Source organism: Vipera ursinii, assembly GCF_947247035.1.
Source record: "Vipera ursinii genome assembly, chromosome: 2".
Classification (NCBI taxonomy): domain Eukaryota; kingdom Metazoa; phylum Chordata; class Lepidosauria; order Squamata; family Viperidae; genus Vipera; species Vipera ursinii.
The window spans coordinates 215,841,702-215,862,932 of record NC_139513.1 but is presented as its reverse complement, the minus strand read 5'-3'; the positions used below and the strand labels follow the sequence as shown (position 1 = coordinate 215,862,932).

Below are 21,231 nucleotides of genomic sequence, written 5' to 3'. Positions count from 1 at the left end.
ATGAGTCATAAAAGAGCCGAGGTTGCCTACCCCTGGACAAGGAAAACCAACGGGGGAAGTCCGGTTCACTTTCAACAACCCCGTCACTAACTTTGCTAACTGCAGGGATTCACTGTGGCAAGGGAACGGGATAAAAAACTCGCTTAACAATTGCCTCACTCGGAACCACCGACATTTTGGGCTCAACGGTGGCCTTAAGTCAGTCGAGGACTACCTGAGGAGGAGATTGGGGGGGGGGGGGGTTTGAAAAAAAATTCCGTTTAACTTCCTCGGAAGCCACCGAGTTCAGTTCCTCCTCCCCTCCCGCAAAGGCGCTTAAGATTGCACGGGAGCCCCTAAACGTCGAAAAAGCGCAATTTGTCCCCGGGTGGCTGGAAAGAAAGGCTTCCGCCTCGGCCTTGGGTCGAGCCCCGAGGCCACGCCAGCCCCAACGGAAGGCCTCTCTCCGCGCTGCTTAGCGCCTCCTAGTGAAACCCTTTTCGGCGGCGGGGCACCTCGCCTCTTCCCCCCCCCCCCCACCCCCCGGTGCCGCCGCCGCCGCCGCCTCCTGGGCGGGCCCCGGATCCGCCTCCAGTTGCTGGCTGAAAGGAACATGGTGGCCGCTTCCTCCCTCCTAAGCAGCGGCAGCAACGGCGGCTCAGGCTGTCTCTGAGGGGCCGGGGAGGCTTGCCAGCACGGTGTGGGCGGCTCAGCCAGGCCCGCCGGGCGTCTCGGCGCTGAGGAAGCCGAGGGAGTCCGGTCTTTGCAGTTGCAGCCGCAGCCGCCCGCCGCCACAGGTGCGTCGCGACCAGGAGGTTGGAAGAGCTGACAGGAGAGGCGCCTTTCGTCTCCTTCCCTCTGCCTTTCCCGCCCCCCCCATTCCCTCTCTCTCCCCTTCAGGTTTTGGAGACGGCCAGCCCCGGCTTCAGCGAGGGCGGGAGCGCCCGTTGGTGCAGGCGGGAGACGGTGGCTCTTTCTCCAGCAAGTTACGCAGTTGGCCGCCTATCCCTTCCTCCTTCGCCGCCCCCCCCTCCTCCTCCCGCGCTTCGCCTCGTCCTCCGCCTGAGCGCTGGGCTCTGCGAGATCACGCCGAGGGAGCCTGGCTGCCGCCGGGCTGCCCTCGAGGTGTCGGACAGGGCCGCTCGGGAGAGAGAAAAGCGGGAGTTTTGTTTTGTTCTGTTCTGTTTTTGTTTTTTTTTGCCACGGGGCTGGTGTGGGTTTGGACTCGGAACGGCCCTTGAACGCCAAGGGCGTCCGGTGGTGGCAGCTCTTTCCGCGCTTGAAGGCGGGAAGAGATTCGTCCCCTCTTGCCTCCCGCCAACTTGGCGTTGTTTTTTTTTTCCCCTTACCCGCCTCTCGGGAATCGTCCGGTGTTCACCTGCGGGGTTCTCTGGAAGAAGAAGGAACGGGAAGAAAAGGCCCCGGGATATTGGGTTTCCTCGTCTCCCTTCCTTGGTTATTGATTTGAAGGGAGGCGAGCCTTGAAGCGGGGGGGTCGGGGGTCGGAGGACGTGCCCAGCTTGGGCTAAAAATAAAATAAAATAAAAATGAGATTGAACGGTTTGTGGTTCCGTTCCACACGTTGCGTTATATCTAGCCTGTAGGGTGCGAACCGGGCTGGAAGAGAATCCGGTGGCAGAAGGGCAGAGGCTGGGATTTCTGTGGTTGCCTCTGAATCAATCCAGCTATAATGCAATTTTATTTATTTATTTTTTGGCTCGTGGTGTCTTGCGTGATGCTGTGAGCAAAAGATGCTGTGAGTAAAAGGTTGAGTTTGGCCTGTCAACTCTGCCCCATCTTCCTGTAGAGAAAGTCCTCCCTCTGTGTGTATATATGTGTGTGTGTGTATATATGTATGTATGTGTGTATATATATATATATATATATATATATATATATATATATATATATATATATATATATATATATATATATATATATATATATATATTTGTTTTCTGAGGTTTTCGCGGGTGCCTGTATGTGGATCCTTGGTTTTTCGGGTTTTTCCCCGCGTAGAACTAAAGGTGTAGGCGCCTACACCTTTAGTTCTACGCGGGGAAAAACCCGAAAAACCAAGGATCCATATATATATATATATATATATATATATATATATATATATATATATATATATATATATATATATATATATATATATATATATATGTATTTGTTTTCTGAGGTTTTCGCGGGTGTTTGTATGTGGATCTTTGGTCATGTGGGTTTCCCCCCCCCCCCGCGTAGAATTTAAGGTGTAGGAGCTCCTACACCTTCAATTCTACGCGGGGGAAAAACCCGCATGACCAAAGATATATATATATATACACACACACATACATACATACACATGCGCATTCGTGATGTAAGTTACAGTTTTCTGCCTGTTTATGTGGAAGTCGGTGCTGTTTCACTTAGACTTGCTTCTGGGTAGGTGCGTATAAAATTGGATTGTTAATGAAGAATGGCTTATGTGCTAAGTGGTTATGGCTACAGGGTAGCCTCTCGATTACAGGTAATCTAATCATTACTTTTGAATAGCTTTGAGGCAGGTGATAGCCAAGCTACCGTATGCTGGACTTTCACATGGTCAACAAACTTCTAAAAATAGTTGAGTGTAGGTTTCTTTTAAATAAGAAAATCATTTATAGTTTAATCTGAAATGCTCATATAATTCCCCCGTTTAAAGCTCACTCTGTGCAAGTCTTTTATTTTCTCCTTAATATTACTTCCTCAGAAAGCTTTGGTTTCCTTAATGCCCAGGGGATGCAGAATTAGTTAACAACCCCCCCCCAAAGTGCTAGCATTAAATTTATTAACACTTGGAATTGACTTAAGAGTGTTGTCGTTTTTTATCTTATCTGCAGTTTTGACTTCCTTGTTCCTCTTTTTGACTCTTAAGTGATTCAGTTGAATTCCACAGTAATAGGATTTTGTGAAAGAAATCTTAAAATACTGTTTTCTAAGAAAGAGAAAAATAAGCCAGTTACCGTACTATGAAACTGTTGGGTCACCCAATGAATATGTTAATAGTTTAACAAATATGATTGAAGTTGCATAAATAACCATCAGAAATGTTGCTGACAGCATTAAGACCTGGTTCAAGTATTATGCTAATTACTATGTATATCTTTATCTCTGTCTATACATACATGCATACACTGCACTTGAATGGGTTAATACAATTTGCTAAACAAACCTGGCAAATTGTATTTGACTTAGACTGATGCATGAACTGAGCTATAACTTGCTTACTGATGATCCCTTTGACCCAAGCTGATTATATTAGGTCTATTTATTTTCAATATATCTTTAATAATGGGGTGTTAGATAACAAGATCAATGAATGTGGTTTTAACCATGCATTGAATTACAATAAAATTGTTGCTTGGTTTTTTTTCCATAATGCTTGATGTTTTCTATGAAAAATGCTTACTTTTAGCTAAATCTGCATTTTTTCTGTATGTAACTTTGAAATGATTTTTATGGAATCTGTTGCCTTTGTTGTTGAAAGAAACCAGTCATAAATATCAAATGAAAAATAACTTGGTAGATGTTCAGTTGTCATTCATAGATGTAAGTTGTTATTTTAGATATCCAAGATTTTTTTCAAGCTAACTCTATTCCACTGATGTGTATTGCTGGATGTGTTAATAATGATTTATAAGTGATCTTTTTCTAAGCTTTAATATCAGAACAATACATATATATTCTAAATTTTGTTACTGAATAGCCTTTGTGTGGTTATTCCTGGTCTATCAAATGTAACTCAAGATGAGCTTTAAAAATGTTTCTCACAACTACATTTTAAAGGAAATAAAGCAAGGGTACATCAGGGGTAAGCAATGCAGACCCAAAAGTAAACAGGTTTTTTATGACCAGAAATTTTTAAAAAATCAGCATTCTCATGTGGTATCATAAGATTCAAGCTAAAGATCTTGCAAAATCTTGAGACCAAAGGGCTCTAAAATCTAAAATTAATAATACATTACTTGAAATATTGTAAGAACTCACATTTTCTTCAGTAGTTGCATTGTATTTTTTATTTAAGATTTCTATTGGCTGGCCTATGAGATGCCATTAAAAATACAAGGAAAAACACATAATAAACACATAGTTTAAGAATATAATTGAAGTTTGTTATTACAAAATACAGAGTTGATCATGCACATAACTATGGGGTTTGTTCCCAGTGATCACACCAGCTCTTTATTTTGTGCAGTTACATATTTCATCTATAGAAAGAGGGTTGTGGACCATGTCTCTTTTTTAGTATAATAAGCATACAAGTAATGACAACTCTTTCTCCCTAGCTATCCTATGATGTCAGCCATTAAAGAAAAGCACTTGGAGAAATACTCCATAGCGTCTTGTCTTTATTAAAACCAGAGAGCTAATGTGAGGCAATACTGTAGTTAATGTATTAGAATAGGAATGGAAAAGCCTAGTTTTGCTTCACCTTCAGTCTTGAAAAATCCCTGAGTGACCTTGGGGCAGTCACTCTCTCTTAAGATTATTGTTGTGAGAAACAATAAGAGGAGAGAACAGTATGCTTACTGATTTGATTCCTGAATGAAAGACGAGATACAAATCTAGTAAGCAAGCTAGGAAATCTTCATTTCTTTCACCAGTTGGATTGATGATGTTCTATTATAAAGTAAAAAAGAATTGCTGCCACCATATAATGTTACTCAATTTCTCTGTGACTACAGCTGATCTCATGAATTCCATTCCCCCAAGATCTGTACGGTCTCAACTCTGCTGTCTTTCAAGCGTACTTTAGAGACCTAGCTCCCACAGGCACTGGGTGGAGATGTTATGTGAAATAGGAGGAAGGTGTGTGGATAAGTTCACTGCCATGCGTTATTTGTAAAAACTAATAAAGCTGGGAGATAAATAAATAAATACCCTACCACTTAGATGGTTTAATAATTATGTTTAGCAACAACATTTTCACTGTCTTTTAATTGACTATATTGTTTGTTTTTAACTTGCTGTAAGCTGCCCAAAGCTAAGTGTAAATGGGTGATTTTGTAATTGGCATCATAAATATAAATTCAAAAATATTACTAATCTGTTAATAAGAGTTATGCTGGTGATTCTTTCTCTTTCTTTCTTTCTTTCTTTCTTTCTTTCTTTCTTTCTTTCTTTCTTCCTTCCTTCCTTCCTTCATTCCTCTTTTTGCTGCCCAAACCTCTGAGCAACTTCTATCAGCAGTAACAAGTATTAACATATATCATCACGTAGCAACAACATCCACTAATAGAGTTAGGTTAATCAACAGTATCCCCAAATACATTTTGGAGCAGCCATGTTTCTGCAGTTACTTGGAACTCCAGCAGGGAGGGGTCAGTGCAGAGATCTGGGGAATAGCTGTTCAACAGAAAGGAAATCAGTATTGAGAAGGCTAGACTGTGGTGTAAATGGCACTTCCCTCCGTGGTGGATCCTTAAGCCTTTTCTCTCCGACAGAGGTAGACAAATTCAGTTGGGAAGCTATCTAGGTTTGGAACTTAAAAGGGCTTTAAAATTGCACCTTGACTTGCCTCAGAAGCTAACCCAGTTACACAGACAAGCCCAGGAATGCTCATAGTACGTGGATTGCTATATACTGCACACCAGCTACAGCTTTTGGATGGTCTTCAAGAACAGTCCCAGTGAGGCAACGTGCTGTAATCCAGCTTTGAGGAGAGAAGTATTTGAATGACTCTACATAATGTCTCCTGATCTAGGAATGGCTGAAATTGATGCACAAGATATTAAGTAATTGTGCAAAGATTCCCTGCCAAAGCCTTCGTCTGCTCTTCAAGCAAGAGCCGTTAGTCCAGGATGACCCCTAGTTTGCATGCCAGCTTTGAGGGGAGTATCCAGAACGAAAGATTCAGTTGACCTTTGGATCTACATCCACTGGATTTTGCTAGGATTCAGCTTGAATCTGTTCTTACCCATTCAGACCCTAACAACCTCTAGCCCATCTCCTTTTCGATTTTGGGTAAAGGTATTTAACTGGTTATCTGCAAATCAATGATAACACCAGGCCATGTGATCATTTTACTTTTTTTTAATGGCCTCACATAGTTGTTAAACAGGAGGGTAGAAGGCCAACCCCTGCAATACCCCACATTAGAGCAACTGAGAATTTGGCCCCTACCTCTTCCTCCCAGCTGGAATCAGCTGCTCAGTAAGAAGAAAAAAACACTGTAATACACTGCCCTTCACACCCAATCTGTAACAATAGCAAGGTTGATGATACTGAGGCTGCCAAGAAATCCAGTCACACATCCTGGTTTTGCCATCAATCACATACAGGACAGCCAGTGTGGTTCCTTTAACTAATAGGAAAAGAAGCACATGCTGTTCTCTTGTCTGTCATTAATCCTATTAACCTTATTACTTTTCCTCCATGTATGCTGCCATCTTACTCTGTCCTATAACCCAATCCTATAGTCATGGACATAGAACTTGAATTTACAATTTAAAAATGTAATATAATACTGAAGTGTGTCACAATAGATGTTTCATATGTGAGCCCAAACAACTATATTCCACTAGTTAAATATTGTTGGTTGATTAGAGCTTGCTGTCCTCTAATTTCTTTTATAACTTGTAATGGAACATTGCTGAAAGTAGCTAGTTCTGTGTACGTTGATGTTGTTTTATTGACTTATTTTATGATATACCACTTTGTTGCAATTTAAACAGTTGTAATGTTTTGCTTGGAATTTGCCAATGGCATATCTTGCAATTTGCTTTTTATTTTTATTTTCCTTTTGAGACCTACCTGAAATGGATATTTGCACAATGATCTCGGCTCATCTTTGTTAAATCTGCATGGGAAAAAAGATTGTGTAATCTGTTGCTCATCTGATTTGTATAATACTGAAACAATATGCTGTTCAAAATTATGAGAACATATTCAATCATATGTTATCTAACCTTGCTTTAGTCTTGTCTAAACCATTTGTGTTTGTGTGTATTGTATATTCACATGTACACATACACACACACACACTCATGCTATGTGTTCTACAATTCATTAAGTGAGATCTTTGTTGAATTAACTCCTGCAATTAATATATTACATTATCACAAATATGCATTGGCTGAACTTTGAAATTTAGTTTCAACAATCATGGAGCTAACATTTGTAGAAATAATAGATTTTTAATAGTTTCTAAATAATGACAAGATAAAGAATTTTTCAGTATTAGTAAAGAAAAAAATAGCGAAAGTTTTTCCCCCCCAACATGGTGTCCTTTATACATCTTACAGTAAAATTTTTAGAATGATTACTGAAATTACCCAACATCTCTACAAAATGTCAGATTGGGAAATGCTGCTTTGGACAGTCACATTAAATACAGTATAATGTTCTGTTCCTCCTCTGTTCTTTCTTTTTTAAAAACATGTAGACTTGTGTACACATTTAAGATATAATATCTATTGAGCAATTGAGAAAGTCTACATGTCTGGATTTCTTTAGGACAATTTGTAATGCAGAGCTAATACTATTTCCTTTTATTTTTGTATTACTATGATCTTTTGCATTTAAGAAGTTTGTTTGTTTTAATCTGTTAAAAATGCCAGTCAGTGGCATGCTTTGAATTTTTTTTCATATGTTTTCAATATTTTTAAAAATGTTATGAGTCAGAATTGTATAAAATTTATCTAGCATCATTTGTACATATTCTTAAAATAATTTAATGTAACACGAAAGCTATAGGCTACTTACACATTTTGGATGATAGATAACTTATTTCGACTTTGCTATCACAAATATTTGACCAGTGGAATTATTCCTCGAAGGCTGGAACAAATATTAATAGAACCTCTACTAATTCAAGAATTTTTAATACCTCTCACAACCAGAAAATTCATGACTATTGCGAATTTGGATCTTTTTGTATACAGCTTCCATCCTCTGGTTCTTCTTTTATCCTTAGGTGCTATGGAAAATAAACCCACAACCTGTGCTATATGATATTCCTTCGTGTATTGGAAGACTGCAGTCATGCCTCCTCTTAGCTTTCTATTCCTTTAGACAAACATACTCAGTTCCCTTAACTGTTCTTTGTAAAATTTAATCTCCACCTTATTACCATCCTATTGCTTTTCTCTGCACTCTTTCTAGTTTTTGTATTCTAGCAACCAGAACTGGACGTGGTATGCCAGGTGCGCTCAAACCACTGCAACTATCAATTCCTATGACCTTGTCATTAAAGATAATCCTCATTTAACAATAATTGGGACCAGCAACTATGTTGCTAAGTGATGTGATAAAGTGTGATATGACAGCAGTTGTGGCAGTTCTGGTTTCCATGGTTAAGTGATTTCGGTGTGGCCATAACTATGATGTCACATGATCATTTCCAACATCTGCCATTGACTTTGCTTGCCAGAAGACAGTGGAGATTCACATGACCACAACACTCTGTGAATGTTGTAATTATGGCAATAATAGCAACAGCCCAAATTGCAATCACGTGCCCCTGGGGACGCTGTCATGGCTGCAGCTCTAAGAACCAATTGTAAATCTCATTCAGCACCATCATAACTTTGAAGGTCACTAAATATTGATTGTTAAGCAAAGCCTATCCATATATCTCCATTGATGCAGCCCCAAACTGCATAACCCATAATGGCACATCTGAAATGTTTGGATTGTTTTTTGTGTTTCCAGAATTGGAACAGTGGTTCAAAGAGAGTTCTTCTGTTATAGTCTGTACAGGTTAAGACAACATTGTTTTTTCCTTAATACCCGAATAGAGAAAATTAGCCCAGTTATTTAATTGCTTCTAAGCTTCTAAAGGAGATATTGGATGCCATAAGCTTTCCTTTGCCTTCTAATATCCGCAAAATGCAAAAAATGTCCAAAACTCTCAGTGCCACCCAACCCAGAATATTTAAGAGCCGTATGTGAGTCACCAGTCACCCACCTAAAGAAAGCATTCTGCTGGTAAGTATGGGAAATTTTGAGGCTATTGGTAAAAATTTAAATAGCCAATCCTCTAGAGAATTCCTGAGCCAGCATGACTCAGCTTGGAACCTCTCCCTTCTCAGCATGGCTGGCTCAGGAATTCTGGGAGTTGAAGTCCACGAGTCATAAAAGAGCCAATGTTGCCTACTCCTGTTCTGGAGCGTTCTTTTCCCTAAGCTTGTGAGAGCTAACTATGACACTGAGGGAGTTGTTAACAAGCTTTTTAAATAACATTTTAAATATATAACTTACAGTTGCAAGAAAAAGTATGTGAACCCTTTGGGATTGTGTGGTTTTTTGCATGAATTGGCCATAAAATGCGCTCTAAACGTCATGTAAGTCACAACAATAGAAAAACACAGTCTGCTTAAAATAATACTACACAAACATTAGCTGTTGTCATGTTTTAATTGAAGATAAGATGGAAACATTCACAGTGCAGGGTGGAAAAAGTATGTGAACCTTTGGACTTAATAACTGGTTGACCCTCTTTTGGCAGCAATAACCTCAACCAAACGTTTCCTGTAGTTGCAGATCAGACCTGCACAACGATCTGGAGTAATTTTGGACCACTCCTCTGCACAAAACTGTTTCAGTGTAGCAATATCCTTGGGATGTTTGGTGTGAATCGCTCTCTTAAGGTCATGCCACAGCATTTCAATCGGGTTGAGGTCAGGACTCTGACTGGGCCACTCCAGAAGGCGTATTCTGTTCTGTTGAAGCCATTGTTTTGTTGCATTACTTGTATGCTTTGGGTCATTGTCCTGTTGCATCACCCATCCTCTGCGGAGCTTTAGTTGGTGGACAGATGGTCGTACGTTTTCCTGCAAAATGTCCTGATAAACTCTGGAATTCATTTTCCCATCAATGACAACAATCCGTCCAGGCCCTGAGGCAGCAAAGCAGCCCCAAACCATGATGCTCCCTCCGCCATGTTTTACAGTGGGGATGAGGTTTTGATGTTGGTGTGCTGTGCCATTTTTTCCCCACACAGTGTTGTGTGTTTTTCCCAAACAACTCCATTTTGGTTTCATCTGTCCACGTTTGAAGTTTGCAAAAGAGCACCTGGATGTTCCACAGCAGTACTGGCAAAATATACTTGTGTAGTATTATTTTAAGCAGACTGTGTTTTTCTATTGTTGTGACTTACATGACGTTTAGAGCACATTTTATGGCCAATTCATGCAAAAAACCACATAATCCCAAAGGGTTCACATACTTTTTCTTGCAACTGTATTTGTCCCTTTTTTGTAAATTAGAAGAATGCCGTTATTGAAAATAACTTTTCTTTTACTGAACAAATTCTGTGGTACTTTTTCCTACTGTTCTTCACTGATATTGTATTAATTGCTGACTACCGTGTTCTTCCAGTTTGGCTTCAGACCCTGGAGAAGAAACTAGATACCGTACTAGAACATGTATTTTTCTGGCCAAATTGATGTTTAACGTAATTTGTAAACCATGACATTTTCGTACGTGAATTCATATAGGCACGCCGGAAATGTTTCAACAGTTTCGACTCTTATGCCTGGTCCAGTAATTCTCGTACTGTGGCACAATGGAATTGTTAATGGACAGCAACAAATAAAATACAGATAGTCCTCAACTTATAACAGTTCATTTAGTGATTGAAGTTATAAGTGACTTATGGCGATTATTCACACTTACAATCTTTGCAGCCTCCACATGGTCACCTGAACAGAATTCAGATTCGTGGCAAGTGAGGTTTGCGGTGTCCTGGGGCCATGCCATTATCTTTGCAGCCTTCTGACAAGCAAAGTCAATGAGGAAGCCTGATTCACTTAACAACCATGTTACTAACTTAGCAGCTGCAGTGACTCACTTAACAAATGACAAGTGACTCACTTAAAAAAGTCACAAAATGGGGCAAAACTCAATAATTGGGCTCAATTGTGGTCATATGTCAAAGACTACCTATAAATGCTTCTCTGAAACTAAAATATTACAGGCAGAGCTATTGATCAAATCTGTCTTCCTTCAGTTAATTGCTCTGGCCTCTTGCTGTCATTCAGACTCATTGGGAATAACAATTTTGCATCTTCATTTCTAATGCAGAAAAGTAGCAGAATTAGTTGTTCTTTATTTAAACATGCTGTACATTTGACCATTTCTTTTTTAGTCTGGTAGAATGGTAAAATTGTGACCACATAGAAAATATAAGGGAGAGTGTGTGTGTGTTTGAGTATTGGATAGAACCGAGTAACTGTTACTTTAGGGAACATTTAAATAAAATTTTAACGTAATTTCTTTCCAGGAAAAATGTGCTTTGGATTTTAATAATGGCAGTTGATAATGTTTTTTTTTAATGTGAAAAGCTTTCTGCTCCTAGGAAGCTGGAAAATGAATAGGAAAACAGGTGGGTGAATTGACAAGTTATTTCACGGCAATCATGAACAAATGGGACTACTTTGCTTGAAGGAAATGGGAGCAGCTTGAAGCCAAACAAAACAAGTACCAAGTCAGGTGATAGTGTAGGAATCAGCCTCTCTCTCTCTCTCTTCACTTTTGTTTTGCAAGGAAGACTTTTCAGATTACCAGGTTATTCCATAGTGACTTGTTCTGCAACTTTTAAGAATTGTATGGACCAATTTAGAGTATAATGTCAACATCTCAAAACAATCTAGCTCAAATGTCAAGTATTGTGACCTGTGTGACTGCTAAGAGTCAACAGTGCTTTGACATAAGCAAAAATTGGCACTCGAGTAAATAAGGATTGTAAGTATATAACATGTAATATGAGTTTTAGAACAATAATTTATTAAAGCCGTTATTGATTTAGGTAGGTCTCAGAGTTAAAAGTATAACGCAGGGGTGTCAAACTCAATTTCATTGAGGGCTGCATCAGTGTTGTGGTTGCCCTCAGGGGGCCGGGTGGGTGTGGCCTGGGTGGGTGTGGCCTACTGGGTGGGCATGGCCTACTGGGTGGGCATGGTTAGCTCTATATCATTCGCATCAAGGGTGCCTATGGGGGCCTGGGCAGGAGTGGGACAGATCTGAGGGTCTCTGGCAGAAGGAGGGTCTCTGGGCCAGGGCCAAGGCAGTGGGGGCCGTTCCCTCACTGTTTCCAGGATGGCTTCGCGGGCCGGATCTGGCCCCCGGGCCTTGTGTTTGAAATGTCTGGTATAACGGGTTCTTTTAAAAACAAGCTCTTTTTTTTAAAAAAAATTTTTTTGAATGAATTATATGACAAGTTATAATTTAACAAAGAAACTCGGTGTCTTATTTTTGATTCAGCATCTTAAAATGGATTCTTTGGTAGGTTATTTATACCTATTTGGTATAGTTATTCTAGATAACTAACTTTGATCAAACATATTGAAAAGCAAATAATTGAGCAAGTATATTCTCCTTCATTACATAGCTCTGGAAATTTTTAAAACTAGTTAAATGAGGCAGTATGGTTTCTCTGCGTTTAGAATATTGGGTATAATGCAGAGTGCTTTACTTCAGGATACACAGCAGGAAAATTCACAGAATAGGGCATTCCCCCCCCCACTTCATACATGAGTAGCAAAAGGAAAGATATAGTACAATAAAAAGGCCAACATATATAGCAATGACAAATGGAAATAAAATATAACATGACAATCAGATTATTAACATTAAGTCTGTAAAACTAAGTCTGTTACTTAAATTCATAAAAATATAAAATATAATTATTGTTTCTCAGTAATGCAGTGAAATAGCAGACTAAATGTGGCCTATGTTGTCTGGTCATTCTAAAATCCTGGGGATTGCTCTTACAAGCAATTAAACAGGGTTTGTTTTTGTTTTGTGTTTGGATTCTGCAGGCCATAAAGCACTATTTAGAGCAGGGGTGTCAAACTCGCAATGTCATGTGACGTGTCGCAACCTATCGCGCCTTTTTGCCATTGCTGGCAGTGGGGTGGGCACGGTTTCACTATGATACATCTAGCCCACGGGCCGGCAGTTTGACACCCCTGATTTAGAGACATTAAATGAGATCAATTTTATCAGAGAACACATATTGAAGATAAAGTGAGTTTGGTTGCCCTGTGCTATTTATTAATGGGGTTGTTTACACGCATAAATATCCTTATAGAAGGGGCAATGTTAAAAAAAATAATAGTGGTGGCGTCAATATTACTTATTCTACCCAGACTTTCCTGATTTTTATATTTCCCTTAGAGAATGACAGTTGGTAAAACATCACATTGTGCTAGCATCATAACTCATCAATATCTGCATATTTCAATTTGACTTAAGATCCATTTAAAACTAAGGGTTGAGCAATCTGGAAATTGAAGTCCACAAGTCTTAAAGTTGAACCTCTGACTTAAATAAATCACTACTGGGAGAATAGATTGGGTTTCCTGGCTTTATAAATCTGTTGTTCTCAGCCTTAGATCTACTTACCCCAGGCAAAGCTTAAAGCTAACAAAGCCTTATTTGAGTAGACACAGTTACTGAACTTTTACATGATAAACCCTTTTCATTTATCAAAAATGTTGTTATTAAGAGAAACCAATATGATAGTAAAAATTCATTTTAACCAATAATTTAGTAGATTAAGTCATAGCACAGTTTTGATTTTAACTACTTTAGCTTCTTGTGGGAGATAGCATTGGGATATATTGCAGCACCTGAAAAATATTTACCGGTATCAGGAGCTTTTAGATTGTAAGGGCTCCACCATCAGTAAGATATTTTGTATGATTCCATTTATATTGCAATGTAAGAATTGTACTTAGATCTCTGTGTTAAATACTTTAATCTGTGCCAGAATAGGTCATGCTCCCTGGAATCTATAAAAATATTTTTAGCCAAAATTAATATTTGACTAACTGTACAATATAATTTGTGTATTCTGGCTTCCTGCAGCATGAAAAACTGTGCCTAAATTTTAAATAATTGGAGTTGTAAGTCATGTTCATTCAGTATTCATCTGTGAACTGTAGGGCATTTTGCAAAAACCATTATCTTGATCTTAGTATAATCAATTTCTAGGGCTTCCACTTTGCAGAACAAAGGAGCATCTCAGCCCAAGCAAAATCAATGCTGATAAATCTACTTCTTGCATAGAGAAGTATTGATGCATGATTGTGGGCTAGTTTTGGGAGATTATGTGCCAGGGGCCAGGGAAAGATTAAACAATAAAGGGCTAAACAATACTTGCCAGACTCCTTTTTCCACTGAAATTTCTAATTGCTCTGCATAGTGAATATGACTTTTACTCTAGAGTTATTGTGACATTTTTACAATAATAGGTCTCTATCAATGGAAGATATTCAATGTTTGCTATATTTGATTCCAGTAGACTGAATCAAAGGTAGATTTAAAAATCTATGTAGGCAGCGTATAACACTGATCCATGTTTATATTTTTCAGCCAAAAATTGTAATCTCAAGACTTGGTTTGTATGTGAATCGCTTATCCTAAAACAAGCCTGCTGGTTTGCAAATATATGTCCAATATAGTATTTTGTTCATCTTAAAAGAACGGCAAACATTTTGCAAATAACATTCAGTATATAGGTTGGTAATTTAAAGGGCATATTCTTTTGATCTGTTTTTATGTTATTTATCCATGAATCTGAATTCATAAAGATAATTTCTATACTGTGGTAATAAAATATTTGTCTATGTTCTTAATACGTGTCAGTATTCTTAATTTTTAAATCTGTTAACTAAAGGATGCAACTTCTTCACATAGTAGCAAAGTCCATTTAGGGATGAAACTTGCATCACTCCTTAACTACATTTAAGGCAACTCATTTGTGGGTATAGAGTGCATGAAAGTGAGCCATTCACTCTCCTATGGGGATATGGTAAACTGCCCCAAAAGATTTATCAGAAGATGTGTACTAATTTGCTATAAAATAATTATTAAGATACTAAGTTGACAGCCTTTCTTTCTTTGCTTTTTGTACTGTAGTAAATCTTTAGTGGTGATTAGATTTGGGCTAATCACAGAGTTAGATCATATCAAGGCCCTTTTTGCCAATGAGTAATCTGAGCTGAACAAGGTTTGGAGTTAGTTGCCTATCCTATTCCTGAATTTATGGGATATTACATTGCTTATAGGGACGCAGTGGCTCAGTGGGTTAGGACGCTGAGCTTGTTGATCAGAAGGTCGGCAGTTTGGCAGGGTAGAATCCCGAGTGCCGCGTAGCAGAGTGAGTGCCTGTTACTCGTCCCAGCTTCTGCCAACCTAGCAGTTCGAAAGCACATAAAAAAATGCAAGTAGAAAAATAGGGATCACTACGGTGGGAAGGTAACAGCGTTCCGTGCGCCTTTGGCATCTAGTCATGCCGGCCACATGACCACGGAGATGTCCTCGGACAAGCGCTGGCTCTTCGGCTTTGAAACGGAGATGAGCATCGGGCCCTAGAGTCGGAAACGACTAGCACGCATGTGTGGGGGAACCTTTACCTTTTACCTTTTTACATTGCTTAACATTGTCTGTAACAGCAACTATTGTTTAATGTAGTTTCACTAGAACAAATATATCTGAACCTCATCCTATGATGAGAAGCAATTAAAATGATTTCGAGTTGGGAACAATTGTTTCAAGCAGAAAGGATACAACATTGGATATGCTTCATGGGAAAGAAAATGTAAATGATGGGCTGAGATATGATAGAGATTTATATAGTTACACGTTACGTAGAGAAAAGGGCAAGGGTAAATGCCTTTCTTCAGTCAGCATTAGATTCCAAGTCACCCAATGAAGCTGAATTGGGAGATATTCAGGACAGCAAGAATTGTTTCATCTTAGCATACATTCAAATTGTGAAAATATTGTTTTAATACATACTAATGGCAAGGAATTTAGAATTGGGTGAAATAAATTCATGGAAGGCGTAGTAGATTATCAGAACAGAACAGAATAACAGAGTCGGAAGGGACCTTGGAGGTCTTCTAGTCCAACATCAATGGTTGCTAATGGCAATATGACACTTGTATGCTCAGAGGAATCATGCCTTCATTGCTGGAGAAATTGTGCTCATATTTTCTCTCTCAAATTTCCCATTGGCATCTGGCTGTTCTGTGGGAACAGAATGTTGGATTGGACAGCTTGAGCCAACATGACTCTTATGATAATATTGTGGACTCTTATGGAGAACAAGGATTTCCCCCCCTCAAATTAGACTGAGAATATCAGGTTTACAGTCTATTTTTATTATGTTATGTTAAACAGACATTTTAAGCTTAGCTTTGGAAAGATTCAAAGTGAATGATTTCTATACAACTATCCTATCTCACATCTTATACTCTCTTATTTCCTTTTAAATGATTGCTATTCTAGCTTGAATTCACCACTGTAGTTTAATATGGCTTGTTCAGTATAGCTTTGGTGTTAAAGATCATTCTCATCATATGCTTTTGACTGTTTATCACATAGCAGTAAAAATATGTTGAGAATGATTTCTTTAAACTATCTGGTGCTTGATAAGGGTCTTTGTAGATACAAGAGGAAACAGTTTTAAAATGATTTGCCACTCTGTGCCTTACTGCTTTGGTAGTATATTTTAAAATGGAAAGTTTTGGTGACAGTTTTATACCAAAGGACTGCATGGTGCTTTGGATCTGATTTTTTTAAAAATGTTGGAGCACACAGGAGCATAATATAGCAAATTTATATTAGGTCTTTAAAGCAGTTGCATGACGATAGAAAATATATGGTTGCCTTAAGAACAGTTCTTAACTTTTTATGTTCATGTACTCTGAGTCAAATCATATCTTTATTATGGTCATATGGAATGCGGGTGTACAGTCAATTAAAAAGGATAAAAGGCACATCAAAGCCTAATGTATTTTTTAAAAAAACCAAAAGATATAAAACAAAATAAATATTGAAAGCAAAAGTCTAGAAAGAATTCTGAAAGGTAATGTAGGACATTAGATGGATGTGGAGAAGTATAAAGATTACAGTGTGGCAGACTATGTCAAATTACTGAGCACCCTAGTATGACAAACTAGATGCTAATTAAGACTAGTTCATGGCACAGGTCATCATTTGATGGATTTTAAGTGCCACTCCGCAGAACCTGGTGACATATTATATATTGCAGCATGGCTGATATCTGAAAGCAGTAGGGAGATGTGAAATTTCCCTTTGTATCCTTGGTATTTATGCAGTAATGATGACATGAGGCTAGTACTCGGGTTTCTGTAATGCAGGCACTGGAGATGCATATGCAACTGTGTTGTTTCTAGTGTCCACAGGCACAGGAGCATTGTCTCTCCAGGTAAGGAATCTTCCTGTATTGGTCTTCAAGGGCAGATGTGGTGAGTAAAGGCTCTCCAGGGGTTAGATACTTGGACACTAATTCAGGATGCCATAGAACAGGGCTTTTCTTTTTCTTTTTTTAAACAAGTTTTATTAATTTTCTAATTTTACATCCAAATATTTATGAAGCAATGTGGTGATTGGATAATCAAAAGTCCAATAACAAAAAATTTTTTTTGTACACAGGTCAAGGTAGATCAACAAAAATTCCCTCTCCAATTCCCTTAGTCACAATATCAAAATCAAATTAATACATTTCTGGTTGTAGCAGAGTCAATTTGAACAATTATCTATACATTTTCATGTATACTTATTCATGTCCTGTTTGTTAAGTTTTATCTAATTTCAATACAGTGCTCCAAATTAGCCTGCAGTATCTAAAAACCTTAATTTTCAGGTAACCCACATTTCCCCTATTTCATTAAATAGTAATTTATCATAACTGAAATACATTGTTCACTTAAGTGTATTCTTATTATATTTCAAAAACATATTCTATTTGTCATCTTTGCAATTCATCAATAATTAACAAAGTATGTTTTATTATGTCATTCCAAGTTCTATAAATAATTCAAAGTTATGCTCTGGTAGCTAATTTTCATTCCCTTAAAAATCTAGATCCTAAATATAAAATCAGTTTATATCTTTTAATAGTTCCCCTTGGCCCATTAAAAGAAAATTTTAAGCTTTATTATTACAAATCCCAACATTTATAAAAAAACCACCCATTTTTTAAATCTAACTCTAGCTTTCTTCTTGTGCCAGGCAGGCTTCCATATCATTGCCTTTAACTTCTCAAATGTGTCTCCCTTTCTTCCTACACACGTTGTTTGAATCCAGGGAGACCATCCAGTTACCAATTTTTCAAAGAGAGTGACCCCTTTATAGTCATTACATTTTCATTCTAATAAATCAAATCTCCGTGTTTGGCGTAGTACAGTTGTCGTTAATTCAATCTGGTCTTCTCGTTTCAGTTCCATCTGGTTTAGGTAAGAGGTCATGTCTGGTGTTGTAGTTATTGTTTGGTTGGTTAAAGTCTTAATGTACTGTATTTGAAGGCTTTTGGCATCCTCCATCTTAGTATTGCTTTCTTCAGCTTCTGTTGTTTGTTGAATTGTAGGTTTTATAGTTGAAATTGAAGTTTGGACATCAAGGCTGTCAGTAGATTGTACTTGTTGTTCTTTAGAGTCCCCTATTTTCTTGTTGATTTCCTCATCCTCTGTTAGTTTTTGGGTTGTCAGTTCGTCAATTGAAGTCTCATTAGGTGGGTTTATGCTGTCACATTTGTCTTTAAGTCTGGCTTTCATTTCTGCAGTCATTGCCAAAATTGTTTCAAGTATGAGTTTATAGTCAAGTGGTGGAATATATTCTTCCATTTCTTTAGTATTTTACAGATAGGCCTTTAGTGGAGGCTAGTTTAATAAAAATAATGTGTCCACCTTCACTATTCCTAAAGGATGTTTTCATTACCAGGTGTTCCCAATTCTTATCTTTAAAGATAATGTCAAGGACAAATCTGTTACAGCGAGATTTCAGAGTAAAAAAAAGGTTTACTTGCTATACCAGGTTTCGCCACAAGATGTCCTCAATAGCGTAAAATCCTTTTCCAGACTACTATGAGGCTTTTATCCAATTCATTTTTAGCAGTAAATAGGGTAGTAGTTCCCCACAGAAATAAGTAATAAAAAATTTTTAGTGGGCCAAAAATTCCAGAAGTACAAATAAGTTTGCTTAGTTATTTAGCTTAGTCATTTGATTTCTTTTGAGGCTTTAAGGTTTTAATTCCCCAAGTAGGCAGTCGCTGATCTTTCAAAAAGCGGGGAGAAGATTTTCAGGAAAGTCCCACAGGGAAGTAATTAGGGAAGTAAGAAAGGTAAGGTCTCATCCAAATCCTCCAGATTGCTTCATTGTGCTTGATAGTGATTATGGCTTTTGGCAGGGAATAGCTTAGTGATCAGCCATGTTGATGGCCAATCTCTTCTTCTTCAGGCCAGAGGAGCTGCTCTGGATCAAACGGAGGGCTGCCGCCCTTCCGCGATCGCAGGGAGAGCCTCCTCACAGTGGTCACCCCTCCAGGGTGACTTTTGACCCTTTTCAGGGTTCTCCAAGGAAGAAAGACCAGACGGCAGGGAGAGGTTTCTTTCTGCACGTCCGCTGGTGCCGCGCACGCAAACCAGAAGCCTAGCAAGGTGTCTTGATGACCAAAACAGGAAAAAAGTGATGAAGTACAGGTAGTCCTTGACTTACCACAGTTTGCTTAGTGACTGTTTGAAGTTACAATGGCACTGAAAAAAGTGCCCCCCAAGCCACAGCCGAGCAAGACACCTGCCTGCCTGCCCAGTGGCGCTCTTCTTCCTGTTTGAGGTTTTCATTGTTGTGAGCATTTCTGTTGAGGATTGGGAGCAGGGGTGGGGTGGGGAGGGTGTTTAGTTTTTATTCCCCCCCATCTGCTGGGTGGTTGCAGCAAGTGTTGGTCACTTGACATGACCCTGGGACACACTGACCGTCATAAATATGAATCCGTTGCCAAGCATCTGAATGTAAATCACAAGACCCTGGAGATGCTGCAACATTCCAGCTGATCGGCGCTTCTTCTGGGCTCAGAAGCACCAGGATCAGTGCCAAGCTCCAGCTGGAGCCTGGCGCTGATCCTAGCGCTTCCGCTGAGCCCTGACAGCCCTGCAACTCCAGCCGTCTCTCGCTCAGGCTTGTGCGGTGCTGCCACCGGTTCAGCTCATTCCCCTCCCCCGCTACCACTTTTCTAGGATGGTCGTGTACCACCTGCCAGATGCCAATGTACTACAGGTGGTACCCATACTACTGGTTGAAAAGCCCTGCCATAGAAGAGGCAGAATACTTGTCGGATTCATGGGCAATAAAAGATAGGGTAGATCCAATTGGTGCTTTGTATCTGTAACATGTTGTTTAATGAGTGTTTTGGTTAGATCATATGCCATACTGAGCTGAAGACTTGTAGAGAAGCTTAAGGGTGAGATTTTAGTTGCCACTGCCTGTTTCCATGTAGTCTGAAAGTCGTCACATTTAGTTAATGGAGAACAGCTAAGTTGCGGGGATGGGCTGGGGAAGGATTATCTGAGCCAATAATTGAGTATGGTCGCCCAGACTTTCATGAGGTCTGTCTCTAGTTGCAGATTGGCATTAGAGACACATTTTGGGACTTGAAAGTTTGATCTTAGAAATTTGGATTGTATGATTTCTTATCTTAGAAGGGGCTCATCTGGGTACCATAAAGAAGTTGTGCTTTGGTTCAGCTTCAACTAATTTGAGCACTGCAGATCAATAGTGGCCATCTCTTATCTTAGAGAATTTAAGGATGGCAGATTCCCCCCCCCCTCAAATTAGATTGAAAATTTTAAGTTCACACTCTACTTTCATTATGTTATGAATTTGATTTTAAAGAGGTGCTTTGGAGTGAGCACATGGGAGCATGAATGTAGCAAATTTTTGTAAGTCTTTAAAGCTATTGAATAATGACAGAAAAATATGTGTTTGTTTTAAAGACAATTCCTATATTTACATATTCTTGTACTCTGATGTACCTTTTTGGAATCAAATCCAATGATCATTTATTCATTCTGTTGTTTTGTTTGCTCTTGGCAGTATATGATATGATGGCTTTCTTGCACTTGAAAATCAAATGCCCTTCATGCTTCATAGATATGACAAGTTTGAGGAGTGAAATGAGAATAGTGTTAGTGTACCATTTATTCAGAAAACCTTAAACTGTTTAGTTTCTTTTCATAATCCTAATTTTAGAGGGATGTTTGATGTTTATGATAACAAAGCGATAAAGCTCATATTTCTTGATTTTAAGAAAGTGGTTGCAAACCTTTAAGTAGGCATAAGAAAAGGATATGTACGTTTTGCACAACACTGATATATACAAATGAAAAATGATGCAGAAGACTTTTTTAAAAACTCATAAACTTTCTAAACTTCCTGTTCCTTTTTCTTTTTTAGCAGTGAGTCATTCTGTCTGAA

The 21,231-nt window shown here is 38.8% G+C and overlaps 1 protein-coding gene across 1 annotated transcript in view; it reads left to right on the top strand.

The window, feature by feature from the left end:
- The first annotated feature begins 570 nt into the window (after positions 1 to 570).
- The window catches only part of DENND4C (DENN domain containing 4C), an 84,309-nt gene continuing 63,648 nt past the window's right edge, over positions 571 to 21,231 (top strand). The window contains exon 1 of the mRNA XM_083353492.1: positions 571 to 776. The gene's annotated coding sequence lies outside the window, so the exon portion shown is untranslated. The remainder of the gene's footprint in view (positions 777 to 21,231) is intronic.